Below are 20,002 nucleotides of genomic sequence, written 5' to 3'. Positions count from 1 at the left end.
CCTTCTACACTATCTGTTCTATGACTCCTTCCTTCCATCCTTCGTTCCTTACTTCCATCCTTCCGCCCTTCCTTCCTGTCTCTCTCCCTCCGTCCCACCCTCCCTACGCTCTGTTTTCATTAAAACGACGGAGGTTGGGGAGGGGCGGGGGCCTACCTGACCGACATCCACAAGATTATGAGGGGTATGGATAGAGTGGATGGGCAGGCACTCTTTCCCACGGTAGAGGAGTCAGTCACCAGGGGGTATACCTTTAAGGTACGTGGGACAATGTCTCGAGGAGATGTGCGAGGTCGTTTGTTTTTTACACAGAGGGTGGTGAGTGCCTGGATCACGTTGCCACGTTGTGGAAGCACATACATTCACGGCGTTCAAAAAGGTATCTCTACAAATACATGGATGGAATGGGTAAAAAGGGATACGTGACAAGGAAGTGCTTAGGGTTTTGGCCAAGGTTAGTATCATGACCAGTACAGGCTTGGAGGGCCGAATGGCATGTTCCTGTGCTGTATTGTTCTTTGTTCTTTCTTTCTTCTTCCTTTTCCCCTTCATTCTTCCCGTCCCGTGCCACTGCTTTCTTTCATTTCTTCCCTCTTTACTCGGTCCCCTATATACTTTCCTTCTTCCCTTCTCACTCATTGCCTGCAGTGTACTAAATAAATAGATATTACTGCAAAGCAAGTAATTTTATTAAACCACCAGTCTGTAACAAATGCGGAGGTTAATTTTAATTCACCTTTAATGTAATTTTATTAAACCACCAGTGTTTAATTCACGACTCGATTGTGTGAGTCAAGAGAGGCCACTTTTTCAGAAGCTGGAAATCTGATATGAAATTTAGAAATTGTGGAATAAATTACCAGGTCAGGCAGCATCTATGACAATTGCACCTCGGATGCTGTCTTTGGCGCACACTGCAAATAGTGCTCAGATTTAAAATCTTCAAATGGCTTTCCTATGTTTTTGGTGAAGATTCTTACTTGTTATTCGTCTACAATTTGTGAATGTTTGTTCAAGTTTTGATTTGATGCAATCTCTCTTTCTCCTTACAGTTGAATTTAGAACGGGCGACTGTGAAAATTCCTTTCAGAGTTGTGGGGCATTGTTCCTCCGTCTTCAGGGAATTGTACATTTGGAAATTCCGGTTTTGTGTTTAATGCCTTAGAGTTTTAGATGTTAACTTTGTTTGTTCAGTGACTGTAATCAACTCCAGGCATCATGGGACCCCGGGTCTTGACTTTTCTTTCGCTCCCTCCTCATAAAGAAAGGCATTCTTTCCAAACGTGAGCGGATCATTTCTTCCACTATCAACAGCAACACCTAGTTCGCCACACTTCACTGAGGACAACATGGCTCTCAGTTTTCTGATGAAACTCAAAGATTCTTTGGGCACTTAATGACATAGAAAAGATTTACTTCCCCATCTTGGCCGCGACCGGCGTCCCACGTAAGCCATTACCTGGGTTTTGTACTTATCTCTCTTAAAGCTTTAACAGATCCAATTTATTTTCTTGCTTTCCCTGAATTACAAAAGTGAAAATGTTTTAACATTACGGCAGTAAATCTATGCGAAAGATACCTCCATGGCCCGAAAGTTATTTAGAATGATTGGACGTTGCGACTTATATTTATTTCTATGAGTTCATCCATTTCTTTCTTCCTTTTCACTCATTCTATCATTCGCCCTTTTCTTATGCATATTTTTTCTTTATACTTCTGCAACTTTTCGCTTTCACGTTTCTGCTATTTCTCTTCCTTCTTTCTTTCCCTCTTAATTTTTATTCATTTCTTTCTTATTTCTTTCTCTCTGTCTTTCTCATCTTTAATTATTTCTTTCTATGTCTCTTTTTTCTTTTTCTGTCTCTATTTATTTCCTTGTTTATTTATTTTTATGTATCTTTCTTTCTTGGTTTATTTTTTCTTTCTGTATATCTATCTATCAATCTATCTTTCTTTCTTACTTACTTTCTTTCTATCTTTCTTACTTTCTATCTATCTTTCTTTCTTTCTATCTTTCTTTCTATCTTTCTTTCTTTATTTCATTCTTTCTTACTCTCTCTCTCCCTCTCTCTCCCTCTCTCCCTCTCTTACTCTCTCACTCTCTTCCTCTTTTTCATATAACATTTTCTTCTTCTCCCGTTTCTCTATTCTTTCTTAAAGTGTACATTTGACGATGGGCTGTGTTGCACTGGCGTCAACTCCCATTCACTCATGTGAACACAATGGTTAATACGCCTTGATGTGCATAAGACCAGAAGACCATACGACACAGGAGCAGAATTAGCACAGTCATCCAATAACTCCGGCACGCCCATTCATTGGTGATTGAGACGTTTCTCAACCACATAATCCTGCATTCGCCCATAACCCCTGGTCCCAATGTTAATCAGCAACCTATCTCGCTCTGTCTTAAAGTACACAACCACCTGCGGCAGTGTTCCACAGATTCACCATCCTCTGGCTGAAAAAAATCCTTCTCACCTCTGTTTTAAAGGATCGTGCCTTCAGTCTGAGTCTGTGCCTTCGGGTTCTTGTTTTGTCTACAAGTGGAAACATTCTCTCCATGTCCACTATTTCAAGGTCTCTCACTATCCTGGATATTTCAATGAGATCCCCCTGAACCTTCTAAACTCCAACGAGTCGCCCATAATAAGATACATTTCTGAATTCTGTCCAACTACTCCGTGCTTCATTAAGTGTTCCCAGTTTGCTGTAAGTACGGAGACAGGGGTTGGTCGGGAAATTTGCCTCTGATCTCATCTGGTCCCATATTCAGCATGCTGTAATCATTCTGCTGAAAATATCATTGCTACCAGGTTAATGAACATTGAACATTCTTCCAGCAGCTTCCTTTTTCTGGATTTCAACATTGTGTGATTCGTTGTCTGAATTCTCACACTTCCAATTTTAAGCAATTGTTCATTATGTTTAAGCTCTTGGCCTGTTTTATTTAAAATGACTGATGCGCCTACGCTTCTGGCTGGCATATGATATGTCCTTTTGACTATTTTTAATAACGTTCTTGATACTATTCTGCGGTTTCACCCTCTTTTTGCCATAGTAATCAAGAATTTTGTAGATGTTTCAATTGTTCTGATTCAGCGTGCAGGAGACGGAGCAAAAATGACATTCTCAATTGTGTTTTATATGTTGTTAATATATAGAGCAGCACGGTAGCATAGTGGTTAGCACAACCGCTTCACAGCTCCAGGGTCCTCGGTTCGATTCCCGGCTTGGGTAGCTGTATGTGTGGAGTCTGCATGTTCTCCCAGTGTGTGCCTGGGTTTCCTCCGGGTGCTCCGGTTTCCTCCCACAGTCCAAAGATGTGTAGGTTAGTTGGATTGGCCATACTAAATTGCCCATCGTGTTGGTTGGGAATACTGAGTTATGGGGATACGGTGGGCTTGGGAAGGGTGCTCTTTCCAAGAGCCGGTGCAGACTCGATGGGCCGAATGGCCTCCTTCTGCACTGTAAATGGTGTGACATTATAGGACTAGAACAGTGGCACAATGGTTTGCACTGCTGCCTCATAGTGCCAGGCACCCGGTTCCAAGTCCGGCGTTGAGTGACTGACTGAGACGAGTTTGCATTTTCTCCCCGTGTCTGCGTTGGTTTCACAGTCCACAGATATTCAGCTTCGGTGGATTTTCCATGCGAGAAATTGCGTAGATCAGGCGGATTGGATAAAAATTGTTCCTTTGCGTTCAAAGATATCTAGGTTAGGTGCATTTTCGGGCGAAGGCAATGGAGTGGGCCTCGGTAAGGTGTTCTGTGAGAGAATTAATGAAGACTCGATACGCCGAATGGTCTATTTGTGCACTCTGATTATTCTATGGTTCTTCTGTGGTTCTCTATAAATTGGTAAATGATATAGAATCAAGGTTCAAAATGGTTCTGGCCTCTAGCATGAAGCATATAGAGGGATTGCATATTTGATCTGTTGTAGCCGGATGCAAAATGGTGCAGCCATTACAATGGGAAGGTTTGAATTGTTTAATTCTACAGGAGTGCTCAATGCCCTAAGTATATTTGCTGCAGTACGTGTGTGAACACAGAAAGTGAGAAATGTTCATGAACGGAAAACCAGTTTTCCTTTTCTACGTTACTTGCTCATTTTAAATCGTATGTACGGTGTTCAAAGCTGTTAAGGTGGACAGATAAGCTTTTCAGATCTGCAAGCAGAAAGGACTGCTGCATTCACACAGAATGTGGCAAAATTGTACGTTTTCTCCAGGCTCCCCCGAAATATGTTGCTGAGGCCAGAATAACGACATTTCTCAGAGCTAAGATCTTCGAATGCTCTCTCTTCGAGAGCTAAATTGGAGCTGAGAGCTGCATTCGAAGAGGTTGTACGGTGGCACAGTGGTAAAACTTGCTGCCTGTTTAATCCCGGCATTGGGTGACTGTGCGGAGTTTGTGTGTTAACCCCATGTGCTCTCGATTTCTTCCACTGTTCGAAGATCTTCAAATTCGGTGTTTCGAACATGCTAAACTGACCCTCAGTTTGAAAAGACTGCAGGTTAGATAGGGTTATCGGGATATGGTGGGAGAGTGGTCCAACAAGGGCTGCGATTTTTCAGGGTCATTGCATATCTGCTGGGACGAATTACCTGCTTCAGCACAATAGGAATTCTTTGGAATAGTGTATTTCCCTCTCAGGCAATTATATGAAGAAAACAACCAGATTATAATCCAATTTTCCCGCACTTAGCTTTTGCGTCTCAGATCCACATCTAAATACTTTTTTAAGTGTCACGAGGGTTACCGCCACCATTTCAGGCAGTGAGTTACAGACACTCACCACCCTTTGGAGGAAAATTATTTTACTCAGGTAGCCTCTAAACCTCCTGCCCCTTACCTTAAATATGTTCCCCATTGGTCATTGCTCGCTCCAGCAATGGGAAATGTTTCTATCTGTCTAATTTATCTATGCCTCTCATTCTTTTATACATGGCAATCATGTTCCCCTCAGTCTCCTCTTCTCTACGAAAAACAAACAGCCTATCAAATCTCTCTTCAGAACTAGAATGCTCCAACCCATGCAGCATCATTGTGAATCCCCCATGTTCCCGAACCGGCACTCATATTCCTCCTATAATGCGGATTGAAAAATTGCAGACAAAATTCCAGCTGTGGGATGACCAACGGTTTATAGACTAACCTACGTTTTATAGAAGACACGGGCGTATTATCCAGCTCTCCCTCTGAGAGCTTTATTAGAGCTGAGGTTTGTAAAAGTGGAGCGTGTTCCTCCACAATATTTTCTGGGAGAGTTCCCTCCATGCCTGAATCATGAATGACCGATTGCAACCTGTCCCTGGTCTTCTGTGGTTAGTCAGATGAAGTCCAGCAGATTGGTTTCTTTTTATTTGAAATTAATTAATCTCTTCGAATTCTATGTAATTTCACAATACATTTGAAGACCTGTTTAATTTGTGTGATTTATTACACTGATTTCATTGATTACACAATTGATCTCCATGACTCCATTTTTGTTGTGAAATATTCTGCAATACTATATTTCATCACTGCAGGTTTTTGACGAATAATAATGGCTTGTGAAGAATATACTTATGCATATTACTGAAACTATTGCCTTGGTTCATGGGAAATACTTTAATATTTTGGCATTGTGGGGGATAACTCCTCATTCTCTTTGTGCTTTCAGTTAACGTGGTGACGATTGTGGTCATCTGTCGTGGTAAGTGTGGCCTCTCTAAATGTGTTACAAGCTATCTGGTTGCGATGGCAGCAGCGGACCTATTGGTTGTTGTCATGGATCTGATCCTGAGGCACATTCCTATCGTTTATCGTGAGCAATCGAGGTTTCTGCACTTTGTTCGAAGTTGCAATTATCATGCCGTTCTGCTTTATGCTGTCACTGACTGTTCTGTCTGGTTCACCGTCACTTTCACCTTTGATCGCTTTGTGGCAATCTATTCTCAAAAACAGAAAACTAAATACTGCACTGCGAAGACAGCCTCTATTGTCCTTGGGGCAGTGACTGCAATAAGTTGTTTGAAGAACATTTTCTGTTTTTTTATGTACACAAGTGAATATTCACTTTCCAACGGTCCTTGGTTTTGCATCATAAGGGTTCCTGTACTTACCTCGTTGGTCTGGTCCATCATTGAATTTATTCATTATGTTTTAAATCCTTTAGTTCCATTTGTTTTGATACTGTTGTTCAATGCATTGACGGTGAAAAATATTATCGTGGCCAACAGGTCTCGCAGCCGACTCCAGTGTCAGAGCAGTGGGGACCGTACCAGTGACCCAGAGATGAGGAGCCGAAGGAAGTCCATGATTTTACTGTTTGTGATTTCGGGCAATTTCATAGTGTTGTGGGTCGTCTTCATGGTGTGTTCTGTATTGACACGACTCGATTACTTGGGGCTTCCAGTTCCCCTGCCAACATTTGTTCGTGAAATAGGGTTCATGCTTCAGCTCTTGAGTTGCTGCACCAACACGTTCATATATGCGTTTACGCAGAAGAAATTCAGACATGAGCTGAAGAATGGAGTGAAATATCCCCTCAATAATTACCAATTTTTTTCAGTCAGAAGGCCTCAAAACGTTTTAACATTTTTACGCATTTTCTGTGGCACAGTCTGAAGAATGCAATCCCAGTTTTGTTTATTTGTGTACAACTACCTTTCCGACATGGAATTATATTGTCATTTGTTCACTGCTACCATGTAAAATTCTGAAAAGCACTCCCTAACATGGGTGCACCCAGATGGAGTACAATACTTCAAGTAGGTGGCTCACCAGCACCTTATGGCAATTAGAGATATGCAATAATATTGACCTTGCCAGGTATACATTTTCGATGCATGGGGTTTACAAACTAACTCTGAGCATTTAATGTGAGATTACTTTCGGAATGAAAACTTATTATGATTTTCTTATCTCTACTAATTCAAATTGCAGTCAGTGAGGGGTATTTGTTTCCGAAGGTTTGGCCAGTTTCTTTGATCATTGTTTTATTAAATCAAAGTGTTTTGAAAGTCAAGACAGCAACCGGGAAGGAAACAATGGCAGGAAGCAGAAATGAAAACTTCAAAAGTTATTGACTTCCACACCGTCACTGGGAACTTTCGAGAAAAATATCAATTTTCTGTATTGTGTTACCATGCATCCTGCCCACTCCAGCCTCTGTTTTAATCTATTATTCCGTTTGCACGCTGACTGTGTATTGATTACAGCAAAACATTCTGCCTAATACCCAGTGACCTTGTTCCTTTCCCTGTCATACAATAAGGCAGATGAGTTAAATTATTCGCTGGGCAATGAGAACATGGTTCATCATTAGACGAAACATCTAACAAAGCACAACTATGTTTTTCAGCCAGAAAAGACAGGAATGTTACTGCATTTTTTAAACTCTGGCGTTTTACACTCCCCAGACACCCTCACATTCCCACGAACCAGTATGGGGCACTTCTGCCTCACTGTGCAATGCACTAATGCTTCCCATAACAGCAGACAGCTGTATCTCCATGCCAGACACAACTGCATCCGAGAGCAGCACATTCTTGTATTCCAGTACAGCGCACTCCTGAATCTCAATGACCGAAACACTTGTATTCCAGTACAACACACTCCTTCACTCAGAACTGTGAACTCCTTCATCACAGTACAACACACTCTTGAATCTCAATAACACAAATCCCTGCATCACAGGAAAGCACATTCCTTCAACTCAGGAATGTTCATTCCTTCATCACATTAGAGCATACTCTGCAGCTCAGTGCAACAACTGTTTAATCCAACGACAGCACGCTCCTGCATATTTGCAGCACACTCATTTTACCAATGATATGTAGGACGGCGCAATGGTTAGCACTGATGCCTCACGGTACAGAGGTCCCGGGTTCGACTTGAAGCCCGGGTCACTGTCCATGTGGAGTTTGGAAATTCGGCCCGCGCCACCCCGCCTCCCCCCTCCCCCATGTCTGCGTGGATCGCCCACACAACAGAAAGATGTGCTGTGAAGGTGGCTTGGCAGCGCTTAATTGTCCATTAGTTAGAAATGTATATTTAACAAACCGATGGAAAACAGTGGTTATCAAGGAGCGGAGAAATAGAAAAACACGTTATTTTTAAAAGAATGGACTACTTACAGTGAGAAACTCAAGGAATAGCGAAATAAATTCGAGGTCATGTGGAATAATGCTACATACGTTAAGCAAAGTAAAAGACGGTTAATGTGAGAGAAGAAAATTGAAGCCACGGCAAGACAACTCAGTCTGATGGTTTGTCCTTCCTGATGTATGTTGGAAGTATTGGATCCTCGTTCTGTCAAGGCCAGCACGTGTGCAGAAAGTGTCACCAGCTGCAAAATCCTGAGCTCTGAACTTTGGAGCTCAGGCGGTGGCTGTAGTCACTGTGACACATCCACGAGGCCGGTAACTATGTGGAGGGCATGGTCAATCACGCCATCTCAAAGCAACCTCGGAGCTTTCAGCAGAAATGGCATTGACGGTCGGTGGGCAGTCCAAGAAAACCACACATGTTGTGGAGAGTCTCCTGATGTCCCGTTGATTGATCAGAGTTCCGTTTTGCATACAAGAGAGAGTGTTAATTCCTCAGAAGAATTTGGTCAGAGACACGTCTGTGGCACCACAGACAATTCTGCTGTACGGGAGAGGGGAAAGTAGGGGATATGAACAGCAGTAAAAATGGATTCGTTCAATGAGGTGTTTATGTCTGACCATATACTTGACTCCAGGATGCTATGTTGCCTGTCTGGTGCTAGGGCCAAGGATGTCACGGAACAACTTCAGCACATTCTTCTGGAGCAGTGCAATCAGATAGAGGTTGCCATCCACGTCGGTCCCAATGGATCAGATAGGGAAGATTGCAAGTTCCTGAAAGCAGACTTTAGGGAACTAAAATGAAGCTTGGAAGTAATGATCGCAAAAGCAGAAATCCTAGGATTACTCACTGTCCAACATGCTGATGATTATGCAAACAAGAAAATGAGGGAGTAATCCCATGGTCGTATATGCGCCATAAGTGGGAGGACATCAGCTTTTTGATGCATTTTAACAAGTTCTGGGAATCAGAGCTGTGCTAGTCTAAACATCTACAGCTGAAAAGGAATGGGAAGAATATATGTTAGCGTTGTTGGGGACGTGGAGAGTGGAGGTATTAATATAGATTAATTGAGTAGTTGGGAATCTGAATGTAAGTTAAGAGTTGGGATCAAAATATTGGGAATCAGTGAGTGACGCCGAAAAACAGACAGCACACAGATTTTTGGCAGTGCCTATATATATATATATATATAGATAGATATATGTAAATTCAAGTATCATAGCCAATAAAACTGATAAGCTTAGGTCACTAATAGACACATGGTGGAATGATATAATTGCCACAACAGAGACTTGGCTTGAGTAGGGGAAACCATGGCATTTAGAACAAAGAACAAAGAAACGTACAGCACAGCAACAGGCCCTTCGGACCTCCAAGCCTGTGCCGACAACCCTGCCCTTCTAATCTAAAATCTTAAACACGTCCTTAGTCCGTATACCTCTAATCCATCCTACTCATGTATTGGTCAAGATGCCCCTTAAATGTCACTATCCTTCATTATCGCAAGAGTTGATACTGAGTTTTCAAGCATGATAGGGAGTGGGCATCATTATAGGATAAAGAATCAATGACAGGATGGATGATATACTAAATGTAACGTCAAATCAGGTCATATCCGTTAAGATCAGAAATTTCTAACCTGGAATTCTCACTGCTTATAACTATGATAATCCACCAATTAGCAGAAATGAGTTAGAAGGGCAAATATATTCAGATTTCTGAGTGTAAAAAAAAAAAGGGTTATCTCTCGGGACCTCAACTACCCAAATATCAATTCGGATACAAATAGTGCGAAAGACACTTCAACTATATTGAAGATAATGTTTATCGCCAGCACGCAATAACCCCAATGAGAGGTGTGCACATCTAGATTTAACACACGGAAATGAAGTTGGGCAAATGGGGGAAGGGGCAGGTGGAACCATTATGGTAACCATAATATAGAGGATGCACTGATACTGGAAGGTGGAGAATTTACCAGGGTCATATGGTTGCCTTCAGGCTGTTCAAGGAAGCCAGGAAGGAAATGGGCCGCCGCTTTTAGGTTTATTTTCCAATGCTCCTTCTATACAGGTGAGGTATCAGGAGGTTGGCGACGGAAAAAGGTTTAACCGTTATTTTAGGATGGTGCAAGGGATAGGCCTGAATGCTATATGCCAGACAGGCAGACTCCAGTAGTGGGAAGATTATTGGAAACAATTTTGAGAGTCAAACTGTCACGTAGAAAGACACGGATTTATCATGGCTGGGCAGTATGGTCTTATTTGGAGAAGATCGTGACTTACTAACTCCATAGATTTTTATGAAAAAGTAAGAGACGAAGATCGGTGACGGTATTGCAGTGGATATTGTCTACGTGTATTTCAGTAATGTATTTCACAAGGTCCCTCGTGGCAGAATGTTAGAAAAGTAACATATCATGGGATACAGGGGAAAAAGGCAGGTTGGATCCAAATCTGGCTGAGTGACAGGAAGCAAAGGGCAAGGAATATATTGCACATGAAAAATATATTTCAGTGATCTCCATGGGCGTCAGTGTTGAGGCCATGTTGTTTGTTGCAAATATTAATGATTTAGGTATAAATGTGGGTGGAATAATTGTTACATTTGAAGCTGACACAGATTTTGGCCGTTGACAGATCATCATCATAGTAGAAATTACTGAGCAGAAGGAGGCCACTCGGCCCATTGAGTCTGCATCGGCCCATTGCAAGATTACCCTGCCCAAGATCACACCTCTACCCTATCCTCGTAACACAGTAACCCCTCTAAATGTCTTTGGACACTGAGAGCAATTAACCAGCACATGGACTTGTGGGAAGAAACCGGAGCAACCGGACGAAACTCAAGCAGGCACGGGGAGAACGTGCAGACTCCGCACAGTGTCCCAAGCCGTGAATAGAACGTGGGACCCTGTAGCTCTGAAGCGACAGTGCTAAGCACCGTGCTACTGTGCTCACAACGTAGTTGAGGAAGTGGGCGACCCGAAGTGCGTGCCCACTGGCCCAAAAAGGTGGCAGAACAGGTCGACAAGGTGGTCAAGAAAACATCTGGAATGTGTTTCTTTATTGTGATAGATAATGAATACAGAAGCAGGATGTATTGTTGGAACGGTCTATACGCTATTAGACCAGAACCGGAGACTTTTTATAATTCAGATCACCACATTACAGGGAGGACCAAAATGCCAAGGACGGAGTGAAGAAGAGATTTACAAACACGTTGTCAGGGCTTAGATGATGAGGCAATGAGAAGAGATTGTCTCGGATTGTTATCTTTAGAACACAGGTGGCTAAGGGCAGACCTTATGGATATTTACAAAATTATGAGGGGCCTGGACAGGTTGGACAGGGAAGATGTGTTTCTTTAAGCTGTGGATCTGATAGCGGCAATCGTGAAATGAGACTGAAAAAAAGGATCTGAGAGGACTTCATGGAATGCTCGTTTCACCCAGAGGGCGATGGGTGTCTGGAATGCACTGTCGAACTTGATGATTGTGGCTGGAATATTCAAATAATTTAAAAGGCACTTGGCTCTGCATGGTAAGGTCTGCACACTGCAATGTTGAACAAGCACTGAAAAATGAGTACAGAAAATTATTCCTGTATCTAAGTACAAAACAGTACTGCTTCCCAATAGGATGAAACACTGCTACCCAATACAGCTCATTCATGCATCCCAGTACAGCACATTCTTGCATCCCTCCATGGTATATACCTGCAAACTAGTACCGGGCAATCTTGCAAACCAGCATCATGAAACATTGCCCGCAGTCCAGCACACTCCTGCATCCTCACATCGTGAAGTCCTGCATCCCAGTCGCACACTCTAACATCCCATAATACTACAGTCCCGCATCAAAATATAGCATACTCCAGTACCTCAGTAAAGCAAATCGCCTGCTCACAGCTGGACAATGTTGCATCCTACTGTAGCGCAATCATGCACACAAGTACAGTGCACTGCTATGTCTCAGTAACATTCATTCCTAAATCCAGTGCAATACACTCATATATCTGGGCACCATGCACTCCAGAATCCCAGTGCAGTGCAGTTGTGCATCGCAATATAATATAATTCAGCTTTCCAGTGTGTGTCAGTATATGCGTCTGTGCTTTTGACTGTGCGTTTGTGTGTGAGTCGATGAGTGCGATTGTGTTTATTCTTGTGTGTGGGTCAGTTGTGATTTCATGAATGTGCATCTGCAAGAATGAGTGTTAATGTGTATCTGTGAATGTGAGTGAATGGTAGTGTGTGTTTTATAGTGAGTCTGTTTGTGTGAGAGAGAGAATGAGTGTGCATGTGTTTGTGAATGTTCATCTGCGTGTGCGTTATTATGCGCCTCTGTATGAGAACATATGTGCATATGATGCTGCAGAAGGGAAATTAATGAGTTGTCAACTTAGATGCATGCTGGGAAATGCTTGACTATATAGTTTAACACAGCTTTTAGAACGAAAGTAACTAGGTCAGGTAACATAAACAAAGTACTGCTTACTATATTCGACTCGGCATTATTATGATAACACATTGTCCTCCGAAAGATAACAAAATGTATACTCGAGTTGGTTTTAGCCAAGGGCAAGAACATACGTACCACGTATTTCATCGCACATACTTTCCATGTCAATGTAATATAAACATGGCTTTTTACTTCAAGCTGTTATTTCAGACTATAAAGATATGATTCCTTCAATCGAATCTCAGATTGCCGTGCACTTGCAAAAAAGCCAGAACATTCTCTCTCCGCAAATATATTTGTGTAAGTACATTTTCTTAATTCGAACCTCCAGGAATTTGTCTGTATTATAATTTCTACGACAAATTGGCTTCGTCTCAGCTGAAAGGGAGAGAGCCATAACGGGACCCCAGCTGAAAGGGGGATCTGCTGCTCGGCAGCCTTAATTACTGTCCGGTAACTCATGCTCGGGTGAATAATCTTAATTTATAAATTAACGATAGCTGCATGGGAAGAAAAAAGGTCCCTCAGAGACAAACATTGAAAAAAAGAGACTTCAAAGTTCGTGAAAGGATAAACACCGGTGTGCGCCCCCGGTAGTATTTGTAAATGATTTCTGCGGTTGTTGCTATTGTTATCTATATGATCTAAAGTATTTTGCAGAAGGAGCGATGATCAATAAACTCGACTCCCCCTCACAGGTCGTCCCGAAGCATCGATAAGGGCATCAGGAGCGAGAAAGAAGGTGAACTCCTGAAAGAAGACAGATAAGGGAATCAAAATGAGTAAGATAATGAAAAGAAACAATCGTGAAGCAACGGAAAGTGGTTGGAAAACCTATATGACCCTATAGCAATCTGATGAAGCTGACCCCCCCTCGAAAAAAAACAGGGGAGTAAAAGTAAATAGAAGATTAAGGGAAAAGCGGAACAGTTGGGTTCCTTTCGAAAAGGGAATTCAGATTTTCTATCGCCGTGAGATAAGGCAAATGGTTAACTGTGATATTTTTGATCTGAGAGTGTGTGTTTTGTTTAACCAATTAATTTTATTCAAAGCATGAAGTGCTAAGTGGGTTGTATTTTTTATCTTCTGATATTGTGAGTCCGAGATTATAACTTCAGTGATTTGTGTTGAGATTTCTCTAATTCACTGAAACAGTGGAAATTAAAATCAGTTTAAAAGAAGGAAAATGCCTTTACGAATCAAAGTAATTGAACATGAATAAGCTTTTAGATCAAGTGAAGAGATGCAAATGGCATCATTTCAAGTTCTGTGCCCCCTTAGGTTCTGCAGGAAACATTAACCATTTCAGCAGATAGTTGACCTTTTCTGAATTGACAAAGAAAAATATACATCTCCAAGAATAGCTAATGCGCGTATCGAATCAATCATTGGTAATTGAGTTACATGTGTGGTATTTATGACCCCTCCCAGGGGATGGTTTGCTGCCTTGAAATTATGCTTATGGTGCATCTTGGCCAGCTTTGAAAGATGGGATTATAGTCCCACCCGGCATAAATGGGGGCTGGGTTCCGAATAAGGATAATCACTTGAATGAACACTGGTTAGAAAATATAGGGAAATATAGGCTCTCATGCAAGGGGCCAATAAACATGTATCCCACAGGAATGATGTACCCCACCTCGCGACACCTTCCCCTATTAGGCAGACAGACACTCTGCAAATTAGGAGCGGGAATACTTTTAATTGATAATGGAATGTTTATAGAACTGTCTCAAAAACGGGCTCACCAGCTGCAAAATTTAACAACTCCTGAGGCTGCGCCCGATCGCTCTGTGTCTGTGTTGTATGCTGGCCGTTGAACGTTAACCCTTACACTACCACTGTTAAAAGAAGAACTGCGGGAAGTCTTACAAAAGATTAATGACCCTGAGGCACAGCTATTAAAACACCTGACAGAGTCCAGCCGAGAGAATATCGTGACCCATTGCAGGGTTGGTATGCTCGTGAGGATGAGCACACGTACAATTTAAAAAGGCAAAGTAACTTCGGACAGCAGACCTCATTGCATATCACTCCTTTTTCTTTTTCAGTATTGTGGGGTTAGCAATGTTAGTACAGTTGGCCCATAGTCAGAGGGACCTTTTTAGGATGGGTTTAATTTCAGAACCCCATTTAACATTGGCCGTAAGACATCCCGCTCAGGCAAAGCCTATAGGAGAACTGATCAAAGAGGACAAAGGAACAAAGAAAGACATGAGATTAATACTGAAATGGACGGACGAAATTGGCTGATAAAATTTTATGGCAAACAGGAGGGCAGAGTGACCTCAAGCATTTTGTAACTTGAAACAGCGATGATTAGCGCCCGTGACTTGGGGCTTCCTAATTTCTCAAGCCCTTTATATTTATATGAATAAAGCAGGGGGATTTGCCACAGGGGTCCGGGTGTAAGAGCATGCAGGAGGGAGAAGAACCTCTGCCTATTACTCGGTGATCCTGTGTGACATGGTAAGGGTATGCCAAGTTGCTTCAGAACCAAAGCAGGCACAGGAGCTAAAAGTGGGTTGCTATCAAGACAATCATCAAATCTAGATCTACCCAAGTACCCGCGCAGTAAGCCCCAGAAGTCTGTTTTTGCAACTATGTCCCCTTGCCCATGGGAAAGCATCTGTTGGAAAAAGAACAAAGAACTTAGAACGAAGTAAAGTACAGCACAGGAATAGGCCCTTCGGCCCTCCAAGCCTATGCCGACCATGCTGCACGTCTAAACTAAAATCTTCTGCACCTCTGGGCTACGTATCGCTCTGTTCCCATCCTATTCATGTGTTAGTCAAGATGCCTCTTTAACGTCACGATCGTCCCTGCTTCCACCACATGCTCCGGCAGCGAGTTCCAAGCACCCTCTATCCTCTGTGTAAAATTCGTGTCTCGTATATCTCCTATAAACCTTGCCACTCGCACCACAAACATATGACCCCTAGTAATTGAACCCTCCAGACTGGCAAAAAGCCTCTGACTATCCACTCTATCTATGCCCCTCATAGTTTTGTACACGGCTATCAGGTCGCCCCTCAACCTCCGTCGTTCCAGTGAGAACAAACCGAGTTCATTCAACTCTCCTCATAGCTAATGCCCTCCATACCAGGCAACATCCTGGTAAATCTCTTCTGCACCCTCTTTAAAGCCTCCATCCTTCTGGTAGTGTGGCGACCAGAATTGAATACTATCCTCCAAGTGTGGCACAACTAAGGTTCATTACTGCTGCAACATAAGTTGCCATTTTTTATACTCAATGCTCCGGCCAATGAAGGCAAGCATGCCGTGGGCAGCACGGTAGCATGGTGGTTAGCATAAATGCTTCACAGCTCCAGGGTCCCAGGTTCGGTTCCCGGCTGGGTCACTGTCTGTGCGGAGTCTGCACGTCCTCCCCATGTGTGCGTGGGTTTCCTCCGGGTGCTCCGGTTTCCTCCCACAGTCCAAAGATGTGCGGGTTAGGTGGATTGGCCATGCTAAATTGCCCGTAGTGTCCTTAAAAGTAAGGTGAAGGAGGGTGGTTGTTCGGTTACGGGTATAGGGTGGATACGTGGGGTTGAGTGGGGTGATCATTGCTCGGCACAACATCGAAGGCCGAAGGGCCTGTTCTGTGCTGTACTGTTCTATGTTCTATGTTCTATGTATGCCTTCTTAACTATCTTATCCACCTGTGTTGCCCCTATCAGTGACCTGCGGTCATCAGCAAGACGATGACAGATTCCAAATCTCTGAGGTGCGATACATCGGGGTGTCCTAGCGCATGAATCACAGTGTGCAGGCACAGCAAGTAATTGAGAAATCTAACAGAACGTTTAACTTTACTGAGAAGAGTATTCAATAAAAAATTAGGGCGGTTACACTTCAGTTGTACAAGCTAGACAACATTTGGAGTACTCTGGACCACATTGGTCACTTTATTTATGGAAGGATGTAAATTGGAAGTCATTCAGAGAAATGTATCAGAATAATATCCGGAATGCGTCCCATGAGGGAAAGCTGGAATGGTCATATGTACCATATCCACGACAGTGTAAAGAGAAAGAGGCGACTTTATTGAAACTTATCAGATCCAGAAGGGTCTTGAAAAGGTGCATGTGGAGAAGGTTTTTTCTCTTGGAGGAGAATCTTTAATTGGGGGGGGGGGGGGTGGTCACTTTTAAAAATAATGGGTCCGCCGTTAGAAAGCTAAATGAGGATGTTTTGTTTACTCTGAGAGGGTCGTGAGTCTTGATAACTTCCTTCCTTTCAAAGGGGGTTGAAGGAGTATCTTTGAAACCTTTTAAGGCAGAGATTGATATCATCTTTGTAAGCAGGGAGTCCAGAGGTGATTGGGAGCAGGCCTTAAGCAGAACTGAGGTTACTATCAGATCAGACATGGTCTGATTAAACAGTGGAGCGGAGTCGAGAGGAGGAATAGCCCATTCCTGCTCCTTCTACGTATTTTCGTCCTTAAAACAGATAGAATTCCCAAACGATTACCACAGTAAATATTGGAAAGATGCGTTCACTGGAGAGGGAATGTTGAAGCAGCGAACACAGTTTCCGCAGTAAGAGGGCGACGAGGATGAATGTCTTTACTCAGTTAGAAATTCCCATTCTCACAGGGAAGTGGGGGCTTGCCATTGAATATTGTCAAGACTGAATTAGAGCGGATTCAAGTAAAAATGGAATCCAGGATTTTAGGGAGGCAGACAGGCGGATCAACAATCAGGTCAGCTATGATCTTGTTGAATAGCAGAGCAGGCTCGAGTGGCCGAATGGCCGCTTCGTGTTGCAATTTTCTCTGGCCGTTTTGCGCCTGCTCAGTTAATAAAAGACAATTTGAATTATTAATTTACCTCAGAATAAATCATGAAGGAACGTGGGAAATATGAAAGCATCAATACCATGGGAATGGCTTTGGGAATAAACTGGTTTCTGAAACAGTTATAAAAACAGTGAGAATAGAAATAACAAAAGACGAAGAAAATTACAGCACGCGAACAGGCCCTTCGACCCTCCCAGCCTGCGCCGATGCAGATCCTTTATGTAAACCTGTCGCCTGTTTTCCAAGGATCTACTTCCCTCTGTTCCAGGCCCGTTCATATATCTGTCGAGATGCATCTTAAATTACGCTATCGTGCCCGCCTCTACCACCTCCGCTGGCAAAGCGTTCCAGGCAGTCACCACCCTCTGCGCAAAACACTTTCCACATACATTTCCCTTAAACTTTCCCCGTCACACCTTGAAAGCGTGGCCCTTTATAATTGACACCCCCACTCTTGCAAAAAGCTTGTTGCTGTCCACCCTGTCCATACCTCTCATAATTTTGTAGACTTCAATCAATTCAATCCGTCTTTCCAACGAAAAGAATCCTAATCTACTCAAACTTTCTTCATAGCTAGCACCCTGCATTCCAGGCAACATCCTCGTGAACCTCCTCTGCACGCTCTCTAAAGCATCCACATCCTTCTGGTAATGTGGCGACCAGAACTGCATGCAGTATTCCAAATGTGGCCGAAAAAAGTCCTATACAACTGTAACATGACCTGCCGACTCCTGTACTCAATTCCCCGTCCGATGAAGGCAAGCGTGCTGTATGCCTTCTTGACCACTCTATCGGCCTGCCTTCCGGGGACAATGGACCTGAACTCCCAGATCTCTCTGTACATCAATTCTCCCCACGACTCTTCCATTGATAGTATAGTCCGCTCTTGAAATGGATCATCCAAAATGCATCACCTCGCATTTGCCTGGATTGAACTCCATATTCCATTCCTCTGCCCAACTCTGCAATATATCTATATTTTGCTGTATTCTCTGACAGACTCTCCCACTATCTGCAACTCCATCAATCTTAGTATCATCTGCAAACTTACTAACCAGACCACCTGTATCTTCGTCTAGATCATTTATGTATATCACAAACAACGGTGGTCCGAGCACGGACACCTGTGGAACACCATTAGTCACCCTTCTCCATTTTGAGACACTCCCTTCCACCACTACGCTCTGTCTCCTGTTGCCCAGCCAATTCTTTATCCATCTAGCTTGTACACCCTGAACCCCATACAACTTTACTTTTTCCATCAACCTGCCATGGGAAACTTTATCAAACGCCGAACTGAAGTCCATGTATATGACATCTACAGCCCTTCCCTCGTCAGTTAGCTTTGTCACTAATTCATTAGGTTTGAAATACATGACCTTCCCTGCACAAAGCCATGCTGCCCATCACTGATAAGTCTATTGTCTTCCAAATGTGAATAGATCCTACCCCTCAGCATCTTCTCCAACAGTTTGCCTACCACTGACGTCAAGCTCACAGGTCTACAATTCCCTGGATAATCCCTGCTATCTTTCGTAAACAAAGGGACAATATCAGCAATTCGCCAGTCCTCCGGGACCTCACTCGTGCTCAAGGATGGTGAAAAGATATCTGTTAAGGTCCCAGCTATTTCATCCCTCGCTTCCCTCTGTAACCTGGGATAGATCCCATCCGGACCTGGGGACTTGTCCAACATAATACGTTTTAGAATACCCAAAACTGCCGCAATCATTATGCCGACTTGACCTGGAATATTTAAACATCCATCCCTAACCTCAACATCCGTCATGTCACTTGATGAAAACGGATGCAAAGTACTCATTAAGAATCTCAACTATTTCCTCTGACTCCACGCAAAAAATTCCTCTTTTGTCTTTGAATGGGCCAATCCTTTCTGTAGTTACCCTCTTGCTCCTTATAGACGAATAAAATACTTTGCTATGTTCCTTCAGCCTGTTAGCCAAATATATTCCCTGACCCCTATGAGCCCTCTTTATTACACTTTTGAGATTTGTTCTGCTGTCCCGATATTCCTCCAAATCTTCATTAGTTTTAAATCGCCTATATCTTACGTATGCTTCATTTTTTATCTGAGCTAGTCTCACAATTCCACCCGTCATCGATGGTTCCCTAAACTTGCCATTTATATCCCTCATTTTCACAGGGACATGGCTATCCTGCACTCTATTGAACCTTTTCTTAAAAGAGTCGCACATTTCAAATGCGGATTTACCCTTAAAAATTATTCCCAATCTACATTCCCTGGCGCCTGCCGAATTTTGACATACTTGGCCTTTCCCCAATTTAACACTCTTCCTTTCGGACCACACTCGTCTTTCTCCATGAGTGTTCTAAAACATACCGAATTGTGATCGCTTGTCCCAAAGTAATACCGACTGAACTTCAAACACCTGGCGGGGATCATTCCCCAATACCAGGTCCAGTATGGCCCCTTCCCGAGTTGGACTATTTACATACTGATGTCAGTGATGAGGTTTAAAAAACACTTTACTTACCTGCTTTTCACTGTGGGATCTGTTCATTCGGTGTTCTGAAATAATAATCGCAATCAGTATTTCAAACAAAGGACATTAAACAAAGGTTCATTAAAATATCGGTATTAATCATCAATATTC

The 20,002-nt window shown here is 42.9% G+C and overlaps 1 protein-coding gene and 1 long non-coding RNA gene across 3 annotated transcripts in view; one reads left to right on the top strand and one right to left on the bottom strand.

The window, feature by feature from the left end:
- The window catches only part of LOC119958655 (immunoglobulin kappa light chain-like), a 275,168-nt gene that overhangs the window by 168,395 nt on the left and 86,771 nt on the right, over nucleotides 1-20,002 (top strand). The window lies entirely within an intron of this gene.
- Nucleotides 13,202-20,002, bottom strand: part of LOC119958659 — a 208,592-nt gene continuing 201,791 nt past the window's right edge. The window contains exon 3 of the long non-coding RNA XR_005459044.1: nucleotides 13,202-13,315. This is a non-coding gene — a long non-coding RNA (uncharacterized LOC119958659). The remainder of the gene's footprint in view (nucleotides 13,316-20,002) is intronic.

Source organism: Scyliorhinus canicula, chromosome 30 (assembly GCF_902713615.1).
Source record: "Scyliorhinus canicula chromosome 30, sScyCan1.1, whole genome shotgun sequence".
In the NCBI taxonomy this organism is placed as follows: Eukaryota; Metazoa; Chordata; class Chondrichthyes; order Carcharhiniformes; family Scyliorhinidae; genus Scyliorhinus; species Scyliorhinus canicula.
This window is presented reverse-complemented; position numbering and strand designations above follow the sequence as displayed.